This window comes from Cyanistes caeruleus, unplaced genomic scaffold (genome assembly GCF_971803275.1).
Source record: "Cyanistes caeruleus unplaced genomic scaffold, bCyaCae1.hap1.1 HAP1_SCAFFOLD_87, whole genome shotgun sequence".
Classification (NCBI taxonomy): domain Eukaryota; kingdom Metazoa; phylum Chordata; class Aves; order Passeriformes; family Paridae; genus Cyanistes; species Cyanistes caeruleus.
The window spans coordinates 45390-63534 of NW_028255892.1; the positions used below are offsets into that span (position 1 = coordinate 45390).

Consider the following 18145-nt stretch of genomic DNA (forward strand, 5'->3'; position numbering starts at 1 on the left):
CAGACGCTGAGCAGAGAATTCATAAGCTTATGTTCCTATAGCTGCAAGTAAGAATATGCCATAAGTAAATAAAAAACTGCAATGAGTGAGATGGTGGAGAGATTTCAACTGTAATTGTGTGATTTTATAGAGTAAGCTATGAATCTAAATATTATCCTAAGAAGCACATGTGTGTAGGTGAGCTAGCAGTGTATTGGGTGAAAAGCAGACACAGTGCAGCAGAACTTGGCAAAGGTGAAAGGTGATTAAGTAATAATAAACCTCTTCAATTTAGTGCATTAGCCAAAAATCTCAAATTAGCGAATCTAAGCCATCACTGCACCAGGCTGAAGCTGAGGATCCCCAGCCAAGCTCAGAGGGAGGAGAACACAGCATTTGTGGGATCCTTTCCAGTCTGACTTGCTTTAGCTGGAGCCTGGGGGAGGAGAGAGCAGGAGAAGGGTTGGCTGAGTCCTCTCCCCTCTGCCTTGCCCTTCTCTTCTGGATCCTCAGTTCATCCCACACCCACCCCAAGACTCCAGCCCCATCCTACTGGTGCTGACAGGATAAAAGGAGATAAAGAGGAGATTAAAAAGATAGAGAGGAGAGAAAAGGAGAAGTTTAAATGCAGTTTAAATATGAAAGAAATACCTATGTTAGTGACTGCTGAGTGTTCCAAGGGAGCTGAAGGGTTTGGGAAGGGCCAGGAGCCCGTGAAGGGCTCAGGAGCTGCTGCTGCCGGGAGGGAGGAAATGCACCAATGGCTCCCAGCAGAGTCTGTGCTTTGAGGCTCTTTCCCAAACAGCTGCAGGAGGGAAAACAGCTGAGTTTGGAGGAAGAGTTTTCTGCTGAGGTTTCCTGTTTGGAGCTGTCACAAGCTTGAGCTGCTCAAGGGAAACGTGGCTCTGCTTCCAGCAGGGCCCAACTGCCCGGGAGCACAACTTGGTTCCCTGGCCCTGAGCCAACGGGCAGCAGCAGCTTCTGTTCCCTCCTGGCTCTTGTGTCATTTCCAGCAGCACAAGACACACCAAGAAAAGCTCCTCCAGAACATGCCATGAGAAACACAACCTGATTTCATTGCATGAAGGAGCTCTGACAGTCCCACGGGCTCAGGTTTGTTTGTCAGTGAACAGAGCAGGGAAAAGCACAGACACATTCCCTGCACAGGGAATTCACAGGAGGAAAGTGCAGCGCTGGAGGATGTGCTTGGATACAACGTTCCCACGACAGTTTTGGGGATAAAATTGTCAGCAGAGAGAAAATAAAAAGTGCTACCAAGGGTGGTCTGGGGAGGGCTGGTGCTTCCCGGGAGGCTCCCAAAGCTCAAGAGGACAAAGCCCAGACCTTGTCCAAGCTGGGTGCTGGGTCTGAGCCAGAAACCAGGGGGTGGCAGAGACATTGCTGCTGAAGGGCTTCAGATTGCCAAAGCTAAAGTGTCCAGGATCAAGGAACAACTTGAAGTTACAGAATTCCCACCACCCACATTCAGCCTCATTTCAAGCTGAAAGCAGAGCTCCACTTGTGACTCTTCTTTATGATAAAGAATGTCAAACTTCAACAAAATTCCCTTCAAGACCCCATGAAGGTTCACACTGTGAGAGCTCACTCGAAGCAGCCCCAACTCCTGCCCTGGTTCAGTCCCTGTCAAGCCCACTGTGCTTTCCAGCTGCTTTGCTCCAGCTCCCCCCAGATCACCACGAATTTCACTGAACTGAAACAAATCCAAATCCTCGTGGGTCGGGACAAGGGCAGGGAGAGGTCACTCAGGGATCACCATCAGGGCCACAACAGCCCGACCTGGGGAAATCAACTGAATTTAGGATTGAGCAAATCAGACCAGGAGAATGAGGATTAAAATCAATCTTGAGAAACACCTCCTCCTGCTCCTGAACTTTTCTGTCCGGGCCGCTGCTCGCAGGGCACAGAGAGGGGCCCGGCCGTGTCCCTCCAAACCTCCCTGGGAATCACCCCAGAGCCCTCAGGCTTCCTTGTGCCCATCCCCGGGGCCCCTTGTCCCTCCCAATGGCTCCCGTGGCTCTCCCAGTCCATCCCAGCCTCTCCTAGTCCATCCCAGTCACTCCCAGTGACCCCGCCTGTCCATCTCGCCCCTCCGTGGATCTGCCGCCCCTCAGCCAATCAGAGCGCGTCTCTCTGATGACTCATCAGTTGCCGGGCAGATCCACAGAGCCGAGAGCCCCGCGCTGGACTCGGCCACCCAGTGCCGCGCGCTTCATTCCCAGTCCCTCCCAGTGCCACCACAGTCCCTCCCAGTGCCACCACAGTCCCGGCCAGTGCCACCACAGTCCCTCCCAGTGCCACCACAGTCCCGCCCAGTGCCACCACAGTCCCGCCCAGTGCCACCACAGTCCCGCCCACTCCTTTTTAGCCATACCCAGTCTATTCCTAGCTCATTCTCACGTCACTCCCAGACCTCTATGCCCTCATCCAGTGTCCCAGTATCCACTCTCATCTCTTTCAGTGCCATCCCAGTCCCTGCCAGTCCATTCCCAGTCCCTCCCAATGCCACACAACTCCTCTCCACTCTCTCCCAGTGCCCATCCCAGCGTGTCCATCTCGCTGGTGCCCTCCAGCTCCCAGCCCGGCCCCGGCCGCCTGCTCTGCTCCCTGATGGATTTCTCCCCTGCCCACATCCAGCTGAGCTGCTCCCAGGGCCAGCAGCAGCTCTCGGGCCACGTGCTGGCCACTGCCGTGCTCCCCAGCGGGGACTGGAGCCAGCAGCTCCTGGTGCTGCTGGAAACCGCCCCCGGCAATGCGGGCTCAGCTCCAGCTGCCAGGTGGAGCACGCCAGCCTGGAGCACCCCCTGAGCCGGCACTGGGGCACGGCCCGGCCCCCACAGCGCCGGGGGCAGCGGGGGAGGCACTGGGGGGGCCCAGAGGGGGATTGGGGTGTGCTGGGAGGAACTAGGAGGGAGTTTGAGATAGACTGGTTTAAACTGGGGAAGGGATTGAGGTGCTTAGGATGGCTGGGAAAGGGTTTGAAGGATGTTGGGGAGGGTGGGATGGGGTTCTGGGGGTCCTGGTGGACACTGGGAGGGAGTTTGGGGGGGCTGGGTGTCACTGGGAGGGATTTGAGTGAGCCTGGAGGAGCTGGAAGGAGATTGGGCATTTGAAAGCAGGGATTGGGATGAGGTTGGTGGTGCTGGGAAGAGACTGGGAGGAGTCTTGATGAGTCCTGGTGGGGCTGGGAAGGGACTGGGAGAGGATTTGGGTGGTCCAGGGGAAGTGGGGAGAAATTGGGAGGGGGCTGTGGGATCCTGAGAGGAACAGGAGGGGCTCTGCTGGGTCCTGGGGAGGCTGGGAAGAGACTGGCAGTGATTTACCAAAATAGCAATATTGATCCAGTATCAACATCAATCTGTTAATGGACAAAAAACCTCTCCAACAGTTTAAAGTTACAAAGTGGATGTTTAATCACAGCACTGGGCGAGTGCGGGAGTCACCCCTTAATACGCACTGCAAGTTGACAAAAGATTCCAGTGTCTATTTATTTACGAAAGTCTTGAATATCCAAAAAACAAATACATACTCACAATGCTAACACCCGCCATTCCCCACTTTGGATTAAAATTCACAGTAATGAGTTTAAAAAGTCATTACACCTGCCTGGTTGGGTCCCTGATTTGAAGAACAGGTCGTTTTGGTGAGGAGGGGTCATCAAGGGATGAAGGAAAACCGTTCTTCCCCACTCTCACCTTTCTACCTTTACAATGGTTGACATTACAAATGACATTTGGTACAACTCCAGTTTCCTCCCTTGTGACTTTGAAATGGGTTTCCAGATGTAAGGTCTGTGATCTTCCTGAACCCGTTTATCACTTTCTCTTTTCTCATTATAAGCACATCTAAACATACAATGACAAGTAATTTTTTACCTGAGATTCATTATCTCAAATCCTGCTTCTCACTTCATCATTAACTCGAACTAGTTCCAGCAAGGCCTATCTCTAGCTAAGATCTACACTTTTTCTAAAATACCTAATTTTTTAAAATTAGTGACTCTGAAAGAGGTTTCAGAGGATCCTGGGTGGGCTGGGAGGGACTGGGAGGGTGCTTGGAGGGGATTGAAGTGTCTGTGAGAAGTTTTGGGGGTCCTGACCTCTGCAGACCTCCCAGGGATGCCGTCAAACGCTGCCCACAGCAAGATGCTGACGGGGATTGGAGTCTCCGTGTTGGGCTTTGTCTTCCTGGCACTGGGGCTCGGCTTCTGCCTGCGCAGGAAGGTGAGGGGGGGTCCTAGGGGTGGTGTCCTCCCCCCCCACAGAGCGAGTGTGCTCTCCTCGGGCCCCCCAAGCCCGGTGTCACCCCCTTTTCTCTGCCCACACAGCTCCTGAGGCAAAAGGTTCTTGAGGATTGAAAGTCAACAATTCCCACTGTCATTCTGCATCCCCTTGGATTTTAATTCCCTTGCTTTTATCCAGGTGCCCACAGGGAGCCAGGAAGATGTGGAGCCTCCCAGCCAGGTGTCTTCCCAACACACATCACCAGGACCACGGATCACCAGGGCTCTGCCCAACGGGGGTCACTGGGGATCATCCAACGCCCATCCTCCCATGGGGGATGGAGCTGGAGCAGCGCACAAAGCTCTTCCCGCACTCGGGGCACTCGCAGGGCTTCCCTTACTGGTGACTCCGTTGGTGTTGGGTCAAGTGAGAGCTCTGTGAGAAGCTCTTCCCACACTGGGGACACTCGTAGGGCCTCTCCCCAGTGTGGATGCGCCGGTGGGCAGTGAGGTTGCCGTTCTGCTTGAAGCCCTTCCCGCAGTCGGGGCAGTGGAAGGGCCTCTCGTCTGTGTGAATCCACTCATGTTGGAGGACATGGGAGCTGCGCTGAAACCTCTTCCCACACTGGGGACACTTGTAGGGCCTCTCCCCAGTGTGGATGCGCTGGTGTGCCCTCAGACTGGAGCTCCACCCAAAGCTCTTCCCACATTCCAAGCAGGTGTAGGGCAGTTCCCCTGTGTGGATCACCTGGTGTCTCATCAGGCCAAAGATAGCTCTGAAGCTCTTCCCACATTCCCCACACCCATAGGGCTTTTCACCAGTGTGGATCACCTGGTGCTGGATGAGGTGGGATCTCTTTCTGAAGCCCTTCCCCCATTCCAAGCACTTGTGGGGCTTCTCCCCAGCTCTGAGCTCCGGCTGGATCTCTGGCCGTGTTCCTGGCACTGGGGGGATCTTTCCTCCTCACAGCTCCCTGGACTGGGTTTCCAGCCCCTCCTCATGCAGGATCTCTGGGGCTTTTTCTCCTCCTCTTCCATCTGGACACAGTTTGGGAAGGAAAATTCCTGGTTAGGAGGAAAAGGAGAGGAGAGCGCCTTGGGCTGGGGGTTCCTCCATGCCCAAGTTCATCTCAGAAAGTCATTGGGCATCTTGTGTCTGTAACAAAGCAAAGCACCAAGATTCAGGCCAAACATCAAAACAATGATGAAAAACTACCCTAACACCAAATTCAGGCAAAACCCCCTCCAGAATACAAAGATTCAGCCCCTGCAAAGAAACAAAGCACCAATATTTAGCCAAAAAAAGTTCAGAAACACCAAGATTCAGTCCCATAAAATCGTGGATCCCCTCACCAGTCACCTCCAGGGCAACACTTCTGGAACTGCACATACAGGGAGAATGGAACGTTGTCCTGCTTCCTCTACCTTCTCTCCCACCTCCTCCTGTGGCCCTACTCTTCCTCCCACTCCTCTTCCTCCTACAATTTCTCCTCCTCCTGCACCTGCTCCTCCCACGTGAATCCTTCGACCGTTTTGTTCCTCAACCCTGCTTCTCCTTCCCTTCTCCTCCTGCCCCCAGGCCCAGCACCCACTGCCGCCTCCCTCTTCCCCCCCAGTCCCACAGCATCCCACCGCAGGGGCACGGATGCAGCTGGGCCAGCTCGGCCCGGGGCAGCGCTGGGCTCTCGGCCGCTTCCGCCCGCACTCGCTCCCCACTGCAGCCGCTCCCGCCACCACAGCGCGGGGGGGCCCGGCCTTGGCGCTCCCCCCTCCCACCTCCCCAAATTCCCCTCCAGGGGGGCGCCAAGGCCCGGGGGGGAGGGGCGCAGCTGGGCTCCAGCTGGGGAACGCTGGCAGCTGCGGCTCTGCCTGGACACTGATGAGTCATCAGCGCCGCGCGCTCTGATTGGCTCAGCCCTGCCTGAGCCCTGCGCCTGCACCAAGGGGGGACACCCTGCTCCAGGGGGGATGGCCCCAAAACGGGGCAACCCCAGCAAAGGAACAACAACAAAGCCTCTTTACAAACTGATCCCCTCAACCTCATTGCACATAGGGCCAGGGACGTGGACATAAGGAAGTGACACGAGGAGCCAGCAGCTGCACAAAATGTTATGAATTGATGACACAGACTGCTGCTCAGCCAAGGTCCTGCTAAATTCATCAATTTCCAGAAGAACAACAAAGACTTAACACAACCATCAATATCGTTAGCTATACAAAAGTGGGGTGCATATTAAGGGGGTATGTAGGAGGTGCATTGGGAAGTCTGTGCCTGTCCAGGACTTCAGTCAATGGGGAAAGGGAGAGGGAGATGTGACCAAGAAAATAAGGATGAAAAGGAGGCTGTGTCTGCCAACAATTGGAGAAATCTCATTAGAAATGTCCCATGGCCTCATCCTTTTTTATATGAATACAATTACTGTTACAGGACTCCTCTGTCTTCCTTTTGGACAGAAACCTCTGGGGATGTCAATTTTTCCACACACCTTGGGGCCCCTCCGCAATTCCTTCCACCGTCCGGGCCGGCGGGCAGTGAGTGCAGCTGAAGGGGCCTCACCCAGTTTGGGGGATCGGCTCCCTCGGCTGGCGGCGGCACCGGGCATTGATTGGGTACCCGAGAGTGAGCAGGAGACAGACGAGGGACGGATCAGGGCGGCTCTCAAGAGTCGGCAGGGAGAGAGCACTGAAAATCTCAGCAGTGACTACAGTGGCATCTTCGGGGAGTGAACATGGCAGGGCACCCAGGGAGGGGACAAAAGGGAAAGCCACAATGGGGTCCCAGCCAAAGGGATGAGGATCCCAAAACATCTCTCAAGGGTCCCTTGGGAGCATGTGGAGGTCGTTTGCACATTCTCCCAGAGGGAATTAAGGACATGGACACCCAGAGGGGCAAGAAGGGAAGTCCAGAAGGGATTTAGACAACAGGGGATGGATGGTGTTGGTGTGCTGGGAAGGGATTGGCTGAAGGGGAGTGTGCAGGAATGTGCTTAAGGCAAGAAGCAGCAGGAGGAATCCATGGGATAAGAAAAAGGATAATGGAAAAGAGGAGGAAGAGAAAAATACTGAGGATTGGGATGTTTTCCAGAAGGGTCTTATCATCAGATCCTTTGTATCCCAGTTTTGGAGGACAGGAAAACAAGGAGGTGAGGATTTCAGGGGGTTTCTCTGAGCTGGGAACAGCAGGAGCGGGCGCAGAGCTGCGGCACCGGGAGCACGGGCTGGGGGCCTGTGGGGAGCTGTGGGGCCGGGCCGGGGCTGTGGGGCAGCCGGGGCTCAGCGCCGGGCGCTGCCTGAGCCCAGCACCCCCCGGGCAGGGCCGGCAGTGGCCCCCGGCCCCCAGGAGGCTGCGGGACGCCCCGGCCGCTGCCCGGCCCCGTGGAGCTGCCGGCCCTGCCCGCCGGGGGGGCCGCCTTTGGACACTGCGGCAGGACAGGGACCGGCTCTGGGATACGGGCTGGGGAGGGGAGCCTCAGCACAGCCAGCACGAGGAAGGAACAGCTCACAAATGGCGACTAGACCTGAGAGGATCAAGATCAAGTATCTGGCAGAGCCATGGCTGAAGTGAACCCACAAGTGTGGGCAGACCCAGAGAAATTGGCAAAATTAGATATGGAGCCTCTCCACGTTTCCCTGAAGCAACCAGGACAAGAGGTGTCGAAAAGCAATCCCCTGTTCCAAGGGAGGGAAGGAAGGGCTCACAGCCTGTCTGGGAGTCCTGCTCAAGGCACGGCTTGGGCAGCCAGGGATGGCTCCCTAGAATGCTCCTATCCTGCCAAACAAGAAATCCAATGGAATCCACAGAATGCTGCAGGACCCAAGAAGAAGAAATGAGATGATGAAACCGAGGCACCCCACACTCTCAGATCCTTACACCAGCCTCAACCAGGTGCCCTCCTCACACTGCTGCCATTCACAACTTGATGCAAAAGATGCTTTCTGGCGATCTGCCCACTTCCAGAGGATGCAAACACAATTCTGCCTTGGGCTGGCAACAAGAGCTAGAAGGGAAAATGCTCAAGACATGGACGGTCCTTCTGCAGGGATGCACGGAAGCACCGGCCTGATTGGGGCAAGCCTTGCAGGAAATATCAAAGGAATTGACCTCACCCCCAGGGACTGGCTTCATGCAGGATGTGGATGACTTGCTCCAGTCAGGAGGACAAAGAGAAGAGGTAGAGGAAGCCTCTGTGAAATGGCTTCATTTTCAGGCTAAAAAGCAGCTTTGAGTATCTGAAGAAAAAGAAAGGGCAAACGGTAGAGAAAATGGTTAAATATTTGGGACCTATTTTAACTTAAGCTTTGTCTTGTATTGACCCTGAGAGGGTTCAGGGAATCTCAGAAATAATGTTTCCCTGGACTAAAAAGGAGCTGCAGCAATTCTTAGGATTAACAGGCAATTGTAGGCGCTGGATTGAGGATTCTCTCTTCTAGCGAGAGCATTGTGTGACTTCTTTAGCCCCAAATAGTCTCAATGTTATGGGGTGGACATAAGAAAGAGAACAAAACAAAATGAAAAAAATAAAATGATTGATGCCTGTCCTAGTTTAGGGCAAATCAGGAAGGAAAACTCCAAATGGGGATCTCCACAGGGAAATGCCCCTCCCCACCAACGGGTCCGGGAAAAGGGAAAAAAAAATTCCGTGGAGAGAAGTGGAAAAAGCTGTTTATTTAACAGAAATTGAATAATATTAAATAATAAAACCTCTTGCTGTTCGATGGGATGGTAAGTCTAGGAAGAAAAGTCTTTTTTTCATGTGGTGCAGCTTGGCTCGCTCAGGTTCTTATCAGTCCCTCCAGCGCTGGGAAAGTGCCGAGGCCCAGGCCCCGGTGGGCCACAGGCGTGAGCTCCCGGGGTTTGGCTGGGTGTTCAGTCCAGAGCAGGCTTGCACAGATCCAAGAAAATTGGAAAAAAACAAAGGTCCAGGGAACTCCTCTGCCTCAGCTAGCTAAAACTAACTAAAAGTCAGAGAGATGCTCTGTCCTGCTGTCTGTCCGTGCTGCGGACAACACAGTCCAGGAGCGGGATGTGTGGGAGTGATGTTTTCCTTAACACACTGCGCGCTTCTTCTTTCCCCTCTCTTGCTTTCAAAGACAGTCTTAAAGGTGCAGGACTTAATATATAACATAAACCAGACGATTGGGGATACCAGTATCATAAAGTCACCCCAGGACAGCTCTTCACGGGCTCCTGGCCCTTCGCAAACCCTTCAGCTCCCTTGGAACTCTCAGCAGTCACTAACATAGGTATTTCTTTCATATTTAAACTGCATTTAAACTTCTCCTTTTCTCTCCTCTCTATCTTTTTAATCTCCTCTTTATCTCCTTGAATCCCGTCAGCACCAGTAGGGTGGGGATGGAGTCTTGGGGTGGGTGTGGGATGAACTGAGGATCCAGCAGAGAAGGGCAAGGCAGAGGGGAGAGGACTCAGCCAACCCTTCTCCTGCTCTCTCCTCCCCCGGGTTCCAGCTAAAGCAAGTCAGACTGGAAAGGATCCCACAAATGCTGTGTTCTCCTCCCTCTGAGCTTGGCTGGGGATCCTCAGCTTCAGCCTGGTGCAGTGATGGCTTAGATTCGCTAATTTGAGATTTTTGGCTAATGCACTAAATTGAAGAGGTTTATTATTACTTAATCACCTTTCACCTTTGCCAAGTTCTGCTGCACTGTGCCTGCTTTTCACCCAATACACTGCTAGCTCACCTACACACATGTGCTTCTTAGGATAATATTTAGATTCATAGCTTACTCTATAAAATCACACAATTACAGTTGAAATCTCTCCACCATCTCACTCATTGCAGTTTTTTATTTACTTATGGCATATTCTTACTTGCAGCTATAGGAACATAAGCTTATGAATTCTCTGCTCAGCGTCTGTGAACCTTTAGCATTGCATGAACCCAAGCTCCTTCCAAGGCTGTCAATCAAACCCTTCAGTATCAGTGGAAGTTTCTGTCTTTCCATTTCCCACAGCCCAGCAAAGGATTTGTGACACTTTGTGACAGAGGAGAACCTGCCAGGCAATTTTGTGTTTGCTGTAGGGAAGGTTGGGTTGCTCTGCATCAATTCCCAGAGCAGTGCAGAGCATTGGCTTTGTGATGTCAGGGCATGGATGCCACCTTGTCGTGGTGACATCCCAAGGTTGCCTTGGTGCACGGAAGGCCTCAGGGTCAGAGCAGCTCTTGGGCTTGCTCAGTGCAGGAGCATCCTCCTGCTTGAGGCATTTGTCAGTGGGCAGCTGCACACTGACAGGAGCCGTGTTTGTTTTTGTTATGGAGCAGAGTGTGCAAACTGGCACAGCAGTGCTACAGTGATGGAGCAGCTCGCTGCTGCCATTTGCACCATTTATGGCATTGGCTACGCCAGCTATTACCTCACCAACCTGGCACGTAAGTAGAGGTTTTCCCTGGCTGGAACCTGAGCTGGCTTTTGTAGGTCTCCCTGCTCTTTCTTAGTGACCGGGTTGCTATTGAAACACAAAGACCATGAGGATGCCCCTGGTTTGGTCAAGCTCCTGTCAACACCTTCAGCAAAACACGGGGTGTCTGTAGCCAGGGGGCTGCGGGCAGCATTTGCAGGGCTTCTGTTCCCTCCATGGGAGAGCCTGTGGCAGCAGAGTCTGGCATTTCCTCACTTTGCTGGCTCAATCTCTTGGGGTGACTTTACTTTTAAGATAGCTCTGAGAGCTCGGGAAGTTGAAACTGCTGGAGGCTGATGGGAGTTTTTTCTCCTGACTAATTCCGGGCCATGGGTGAGAATTGGCAGCGGTTTTAACTATTGAGAAGTGAGATCAACCTGTGAACACCACCTTAAGATGTGAGGCCGGGAATTTCTTGCTCTCTTTGGTTTCTGGCTTCTGACGAGGTCACAGGGCTCTGTCTCGGCCTCCTCCCCCCCTCCAGACCGGACAAGGCTGCAGAGGGCGGGGTGGGGGGAGAAACGGAGCCGGCCAGCCTGACTTGGTTTGCAGTTTCTGACACTGAACTGCAGTTTCTGAAACTGAAACCTGACACCATCAACATCTGCAGCTTTAGCAAGATTTTAACTCTTTTACTGCCTGCATGAGACTTGCAGATTAATCCGTTTTTTCCAGAGAGAGAGAGAGAGAGGGAGTGATCAACCATCAACCCATCAAAGAGAGTGAAGAAGCAAATTAAATGGAGAGGGGGAAGAGAAAGAAGGAGATGCTTTAATAAGCTGAAATATTTTTCTGTTAAAGCTATGGAGATGGACAGTAGTGTTCTGAAAAAAACTCCTTTAATTCATGACAGAGTATATTGGGAGGAATGGAGTGTTTCCAAGTGTGGATTTTGAGCAAATGATGAAGTAGTTGTGACACTGTGAGATGCTGGAACAGAGGAGGAGAAGTAATAGTTGAAGAGTTATGGCTTTTAAGAAACAAAAAGAAAACTTCTGTTTCCAGGAGGGCTCATAAAAACAGATAAAGAGAACTTTTGTCTTTGAATAACTCATTCATAAAAATGACATCCCTAGACTCATGACCCATAACACACCTCAGAGTGATGGGAAATGGGAGGAGACAACTGATGGCAGATTTCCGGGCAGCTGGCATCAGAGAAATAGAAAGCTATGAAGAAAAATAGTTTTCTTGTGAAAAACTCCATAGATAGCAGAAGAAGACTTTTGTTTCTCTACAAAGACTGATGAAAAGACTCCAGCAGGAATTGGAACTGTTGTAAACACCAAAGATCCAAAGTTTTTTGTCTCCATGTTGTCATGTAAACAAGGAAATGGTTGGGTAGTGGGGGAGAAAAGGGTTGTTCTGGAAGTTTTATTCTGGTTTCTTATTCTTGTAGTTTTTGTCAATAAACTTTCTTTATTCCATTTAAGTTTTAAGCCTGTTTTGCTCTTGTTCTAATCCATATCTCACTGCAAGAAATAAGTAAGTTTTCTAGTGATTTTTTAGTTGCTGCTTTAAACCACACCAGTCAAGCAGGACACCTTTGAAAATGCACACTGGGAGATCTTCTCAGATGCTGTTCTAAACAGGCCACGGTTCTCTCCAGTTTTCTCAAAGAATTTGGTTCATTTTCCTTGCCCACTGCAGGTCATCTGAGCCGTGTGTTCAGAGGTGCCGATCCTGAGGTGAGTCAGAAAGGAACATTTGATGTTCCTGGTGTTTCAGAATTGTGCAGGGAACTGTGAGCTTGGCCTGTGGCAGTAGAGTGCAGAGGGCCAGCTGGGTGGGCTGAAAGAAGATCCATTTCCATGTTTACAACAGCAATAGCAAAGGCACTGTTGGCTATTTCGTAATTTTCCATTGCAGAGCTTTAAAAGAACTCAAAGCTCAGATTTGCAGAGAGAACGTTGCTTGCTGATAGTAGCCAGGGTGAACTCTCTAATTCAGAACTATTTGCAGCCTGGCTGAATTAACCCATTTTAATTTAGTTGGAGAGACTTAGAATCCCATTGCTATCAAAGCTGATGATTTGTGCTTGGTAGAGCTGGTTGTAGAAATCGAGCTGAAGAGAAATAAGGTTCTAAATGATAGGGAGCTGCCTGTCCCTAACTCCACCATCTGTCCACAGAGCCCAGAAGCAAGAGCAGACTCTGCTGTGGCTCCCTCTGCTCCTGGAGAAGAGGCCAAAGAGGAGCAAAATGAGCAAACGGAGCACGAGCCTCCAGCTGTGGTCACAGCCCAGCCTGACCATGCCCAGACAGTAAGTGCCAGTGCTGGGTGCTGCTGTCTTTAGTGCAAGGCAGAGCTGCAAGTTTCTGAGCAGCCAGCACTTGCTGTTGCTGGCTGAGGATGCTGAGTGCTGGAGTCCTGCCAGCACCCAGCCATTCCCCCATCCCGTGGCAGCTGGAAATTGGGCTTTGAGCCGTCGTGCTGAGGCCCCAAAGCGCTGCTGCCTGCGGGTGAGCAGCTGGCTGCTTGGCTCAGGGAAGCTCTGTCTCTTGGCTTCTGCCAAGCCATGGCCAAGGGCTCACTCGGCATTTCTGGGGCTCACAGGGCTTGCTTTGTTTGCTGTCCCTTTTTGGAAACCTCTGCATGACCTGGAGAAGTGTTCTGCAGTTTTCTGGAGTAATTCTTCACTTCTGCAGAGACTTTTAGGCCACCTGTCTTTTGGCTTTTGATAAGCTGCAAGGAGATGATTGTGTTGTCCATGAAGCTGTGGCCAGCCATTCTTGTCCTGTGTGGCCAAAGAAACAAACTGTGTAGTTCTGAACCCTTCTTCTGAGGCAAAATCCACAAGTGGCAAGTTTCTCTTGATACGTTTTGTGGTGAAGTCTGCAGCTTTGGAAACTGCATTGGAGCCTAGTGTGGGGGCAAAGCTGCAAGTCCTTGAGTGCTGTCTTGTGTTGCTAAGAACCCCTTTAGAGATGGTTGTTTTTTCTCCTCAGAGCTGTTTTCCTCCTCCTGCCTCTTCTGTCCTGACACTCCCTGTTTAACCTATAAATTTCAGCCTGTCCTAGTGAGGTGGGACAATTCCATGGTTTAGGTGGTTTTTGCTGACTTTGGTCATACATGCATTACATGACCCATGGCTTCCTTCATTGGCATCCCTAGGGGTGTGTCAATTAATTTGTTGGTGGGGCCTTTTGAGGATCTCTGTCAGTGCCACTCAGAATTCTCAGCTGACAAAAGAGGGAGGAGAAACACCTTGGTCCTCTTCCATATCCTGAGGTGGCCATAGAGGCTCTCTGAGCTGCAGCAGAGGATCCAATTGCACACATCCTTGTCCCCTGAATGAGCAGGATTTCTAACAAGAGTGTAGATGTCGGAAGGGCAGGAGTGGCAGGGCAGGCCTGAAAAGGGCAGCTCCCAGGCACTTGCTCTCCTTTTGTGTGTACAGAACATCGAGGCAGAGCCCCAGGCAGAGCTGCCCGAAGCTCCGAGGGCCATCATGGCAGTGAAGAGGAGGCCTGAGGAAGACAAAAGCATCGAAGAGGAGATGAATCTCCCCTGGCAGAGAGGAAATCAAGAAAACCAGGTGAGTGAAAGTGTGGCAGACACTCCACTCATGGACATTCCTCTCTCTGGTTCTTCACAGGCCTCTGAGGAGGAGCTTCTGGCAGAGCTGCAGGAAACTGAGGCTAGGATCAGGGCAAGGGAGGAGAGGCTGGAGGAAGAAAGAAGAACAATCGAAGAGAAATTCCATCTCCTCGTTCAGCAGCAAGAGGCTCTAGAAAATCGAGTGAGTGAAAGAGCGATAGGCACAGCAGTCACTGCAGTCTGGTGCTTTCTGCCCTTCTTGCCTTTCCTCTGCAGAGCAGCAGGGGGCTGGGCTGATGCCTCTCAGTGCCATCCTGCTGTAGTGTCTATCCCAGCTGCTTGGAAGGACATTTCCTGCTGTGCTCAATCTCAGCTGCTGCCCTGGACAGTGGCACCAGTCATTTGTCCCTTTTGCCAGCACTCATCTCAAGGGATTCCTGCTGGCCTGCTCCTGCTCTCCTTGTTTCTTCAGGGCTTTTTGCAAGTGAACACAGTCCCCCAGACAGATTTGGAATACAAGCTGCAAGCTGTCTGTATCCCTTGGTGAATCTGCTGCTGTCCTGCTCTTTCCCTTTGCTCACAGTCAATGAGCCTTGGCACACAGGGACAAGCTGTGGTCTCTGACTGCTTTGTTCTCTTTGACTTGAGGTGGACGTGTTGATATCTCACCTGGCAGCCTGCGAAGGCTTCCAGCAAATGCCGGCTCATGAAGAGCCCCAAGGCCGGCGGGAGGCACAGGTACTGTCCCAAGCACAAGTGCTGCAGGCTGAGCACCTTCTGAAGATGGTGCAGGAAAAGAGGACTGAGGGGGAGGAGCTCCAACATTAGAACAAGGAGCTGCAAATGTGTCTGCAGCCCTTGGAGGGGGAAAGGGATCCGTGGGAGGAAGTGCAATGGTCGTTGTTGCAGTCATCCTTGAGAAAATCCAGGAAAATGGAATATGAAACTAGCCATCAACTTGATTAAAACCAACCTTGGGTTTTGACCATTTGGTTCCAGAAGCGGGCATCCAAAAAATCCAGTTGATGAGCTTTGCATGTGGCTAACAGCAACTTCCTAAGGGCTTGCATTTGAAAAGGGAACTCGGGGTAATCTCTGCCAGCCAGCTTTCTGACACAAACTCCTTTCTTCTCGCAGATCTACACAGGCTCTTCCATTCACTCTGCTGTAGCAGCAGCAGCAGCAGCAGCATCTAAAGGAGCCTTTGTTGCCCAAGCTGAGCAGTGGAGCCGGGGCAGTTTGTCCATTTCCAGCAGTGACACATCTGCTGCTCAGCTCCAGGAGAGCCTGGGAGACTTCGTGGAGCAACTGAGTACGTCTGGTGTATTTCTTGTCTGAGGGACAGTGTATTGTGTGCACGTGCCAGCAGAGCTGTAGCAAATGATCCTCCTCACTTTGGTGTCCCAGAGACATTTAGGACTCCCCACAGGAACTGCTGTGCTCTGAGGCAGCGAGAGAGCGCTCTGGCTGTTCCTGCTGCCTCTGAGGGCAGCTTGGACTGGCTCGGCTTTGCCTGGCATTCCCTTGCCACTAAAGGCAGAAGCAGGAATTGTTCTTGGATCAGCAGAAGGCTGTGGCCCAGCAAATGATCTATGCAAGTTCTGTGTGCTAGTGGCCAAACTGAACAGAATATTTGATTCCTAAAATCTCCTGATTCTCCAGACTTCCCACCAGTCGTCAGAACCAAAAGACTTCACAGAAACTGATTTGGGATTTTGTCTTTTTGTTGTGGTTGTGTTTTCTGTGTGGTGTTTTTTATAGATTTTTGTTTTGGGTTTGGTGGTTTTTTGGTAGAGTTTTTTTTTTCTCCATCCTGAAAGAGCTGTTCTGCCCCGTGGGTCTTACTGGTGTCATTTTTAGGACTGTTTTTATTGCCTCTACTACATCTACAAGGTTTTTATGAGAATGCTGTATTTTTGTCAGTGAGGACTCCTTTGAAAGAACATCAGGTGACAGCAGAAACAGAGAGCAAGAGATGTTTTCATTGGGCCCACAATGAAGAAACAGATACTTGTATAACAACCTGTAATTAATATCCCAGATTTATTTTTATAAAGATGTGTCCAAGAGACACATCCACGTGGTGTGATCAGATAAAACAGCACTGCAGGCATTTCTCAGGAGCGAGCCTGCAGCCCCTGTGCTGTGTATTCCTCAGATCCATGGCACTTTTTCATACCTGATTCCCAGCCATTCCCATGACTCTTAGAATCCTACCTATTGGCCCAAGCCCTGCTCAGATCAGTCTCTGGGAAAACACATCAAGCCCTTTGTGATTCTGCAGCACAACCCATTTAATCTGCTTCTTGCCCATGACAGCTGCCAGTGCTGTGCTCTCAGAAAAGACCTGGTGGGGCTGAGAAAAGATCCCAGCTGATTTGGTGTCTACCTTCACCTGCTGGGACACAAAAGGGCCTTGATCTGCACCTGGCTGTGTCTGATCTCCAAGGCAATGCTGTTGTGTCCTGAACGGGGGCCACAGCTTGTCAGGGGCTCAGGCTGGCTGTGTCTTCTTGCCATTGCTTGTCAGTGCTCATGCTTGGCCTTTGCCAGCCTTGTGCTGTGCCCTGCTGTGCTCTCTGCGCTTCATTTCCTTCCAAGGACTGGACAAAATCAGTCTCTCTGCTGCCCATTTGTGCTGCACAACTGCCTGTCTTGTTGCTGCTGTGCTTGCTGCCCAGCTGACCACAGAGGGTTCAGAGCCCCAGACAGCGGGGCTGCCTTTGGCATCTCCTGCAAGTTCGGATCTCTGCCTGAAAGTCAGCATCTTGCATTTTGTTTCCCTCAGGGAGAATGGTGAACACGGAAAATCCCATCACAAAATACATCGAACTGGAAAGTCTTGGCAGCGGGTGAGTCCAACCACAGTCACTTCTACACAGCCATGGGCCAGGTGTTTCACTGGGGGAATATCCATCAAGTGGGAAGTCAGACAAGTTGTCCACATGTTTAGACAGCGGGCTTAGTCTGCCCCATGTCTCAGTACTGGCCAGAATTTGTCAAGTGTGCTCAGAAGGCATTGTCAAAGACATCTCCATGCTGCCAAGGTCTTGCCTGCAGCAAGGAACAGAACCTGGTAAATCTGCTTGTCTCTCAAGTGTGGGACAGCTCAGGATTCATTTCCTTCGCATTTTTGGATGTCTCCAAATCATCTGGCCACACTAATGAAAGGAGAAGAATCTTGCTTGCCTGAAAGCACAACCTACCCCCAATGAGAGCTGTCAGATAACAGTTCTCAGGAACATTTCTCTCCAAGAGTTTGCTAAAGGAAATACTCCATGCTCAGGATTAGAATTGCACAGTTTAGAAGCTGATAGCCGAGATGAAGGAATAAGCTGCCTTTTGGAGCTGAGGCAGTAAAGCCCAAGGCTTCAGGAACAGGCCCAGTGCCCAGGCACTTGAGGGGAAAATGCATCATCTGCCTTCTGGCAGACCCCTCCTGCAACCTGCAGCTTTTAGGCATTTACAGCAGAGCTCTCCAGTCTGGACTGGCTTCCACTGCAAGATCTAAATGGCTTCTCCTTTCTTTGCTGCTGTTTTGTTTCTAGGGGTTTTGGAGAGGTTTCCAGAGCACTTGACATTGCAACAGGAGGAGAGGTAAATGTCAACAGCCCCTGCAGCCTCTGCTGCTCTCCAGGCCTTTCCCCACTGCTGACAGCTGTGGCTGGAGCTTTGAGGAGAGCTGTGCTGAAAAGGCACAAGAAGCACAGACTGGAGCCAGCCTGCAAATTGCACTTGGAACAGGCTTTGTGGACAAGGCAAATTGCCAGTGGCCACATGTCCTGTAACTGACCCCCAAGGGAGCAGAGAAATGGGCTGTTGGAATGTCACTTCCTAATTACTCCAGTGATGAGGTCTAATCACAAGGCACTTGGGCACAGCTTGGCTGTGCCATTCCAAAATCACTTGCTCCATGTGTGTTGTGGTCTCATGCTACCAATTTTCTCAAATTACTCCTTTTCAATGTCATT

At 51.5% G+C, this 18145-nt stretch overlaps 1 protein-coding gene and 1 long non-coding RNA gene across 3 annotated transcripts in view; one reads left to right on the forward strand and one right to left on the reverse strand.

Moving 5' to 3' along the window:
* The window catches only part of LOC147646664 (serine/threonine-protein kinase PAK 3-like), a 208693-nt gene that overhangs the window by 13916 nt on the left and 176632 nt on the right, over nt 1-18145 (reverse strand). The window lies entirely within an intron of this gene.
* LOC147646665 (uncharacterized) lies at nt 14823-17021 on the forward strand. The gene is made up of 3 exons (XR_015281815.1): nt 14823-14912; nt 15312-15486; nt 16963-17021. It is a non-coding gene; the product is annotated as an uncharacterized LOC147646665 (long non-coding RNA).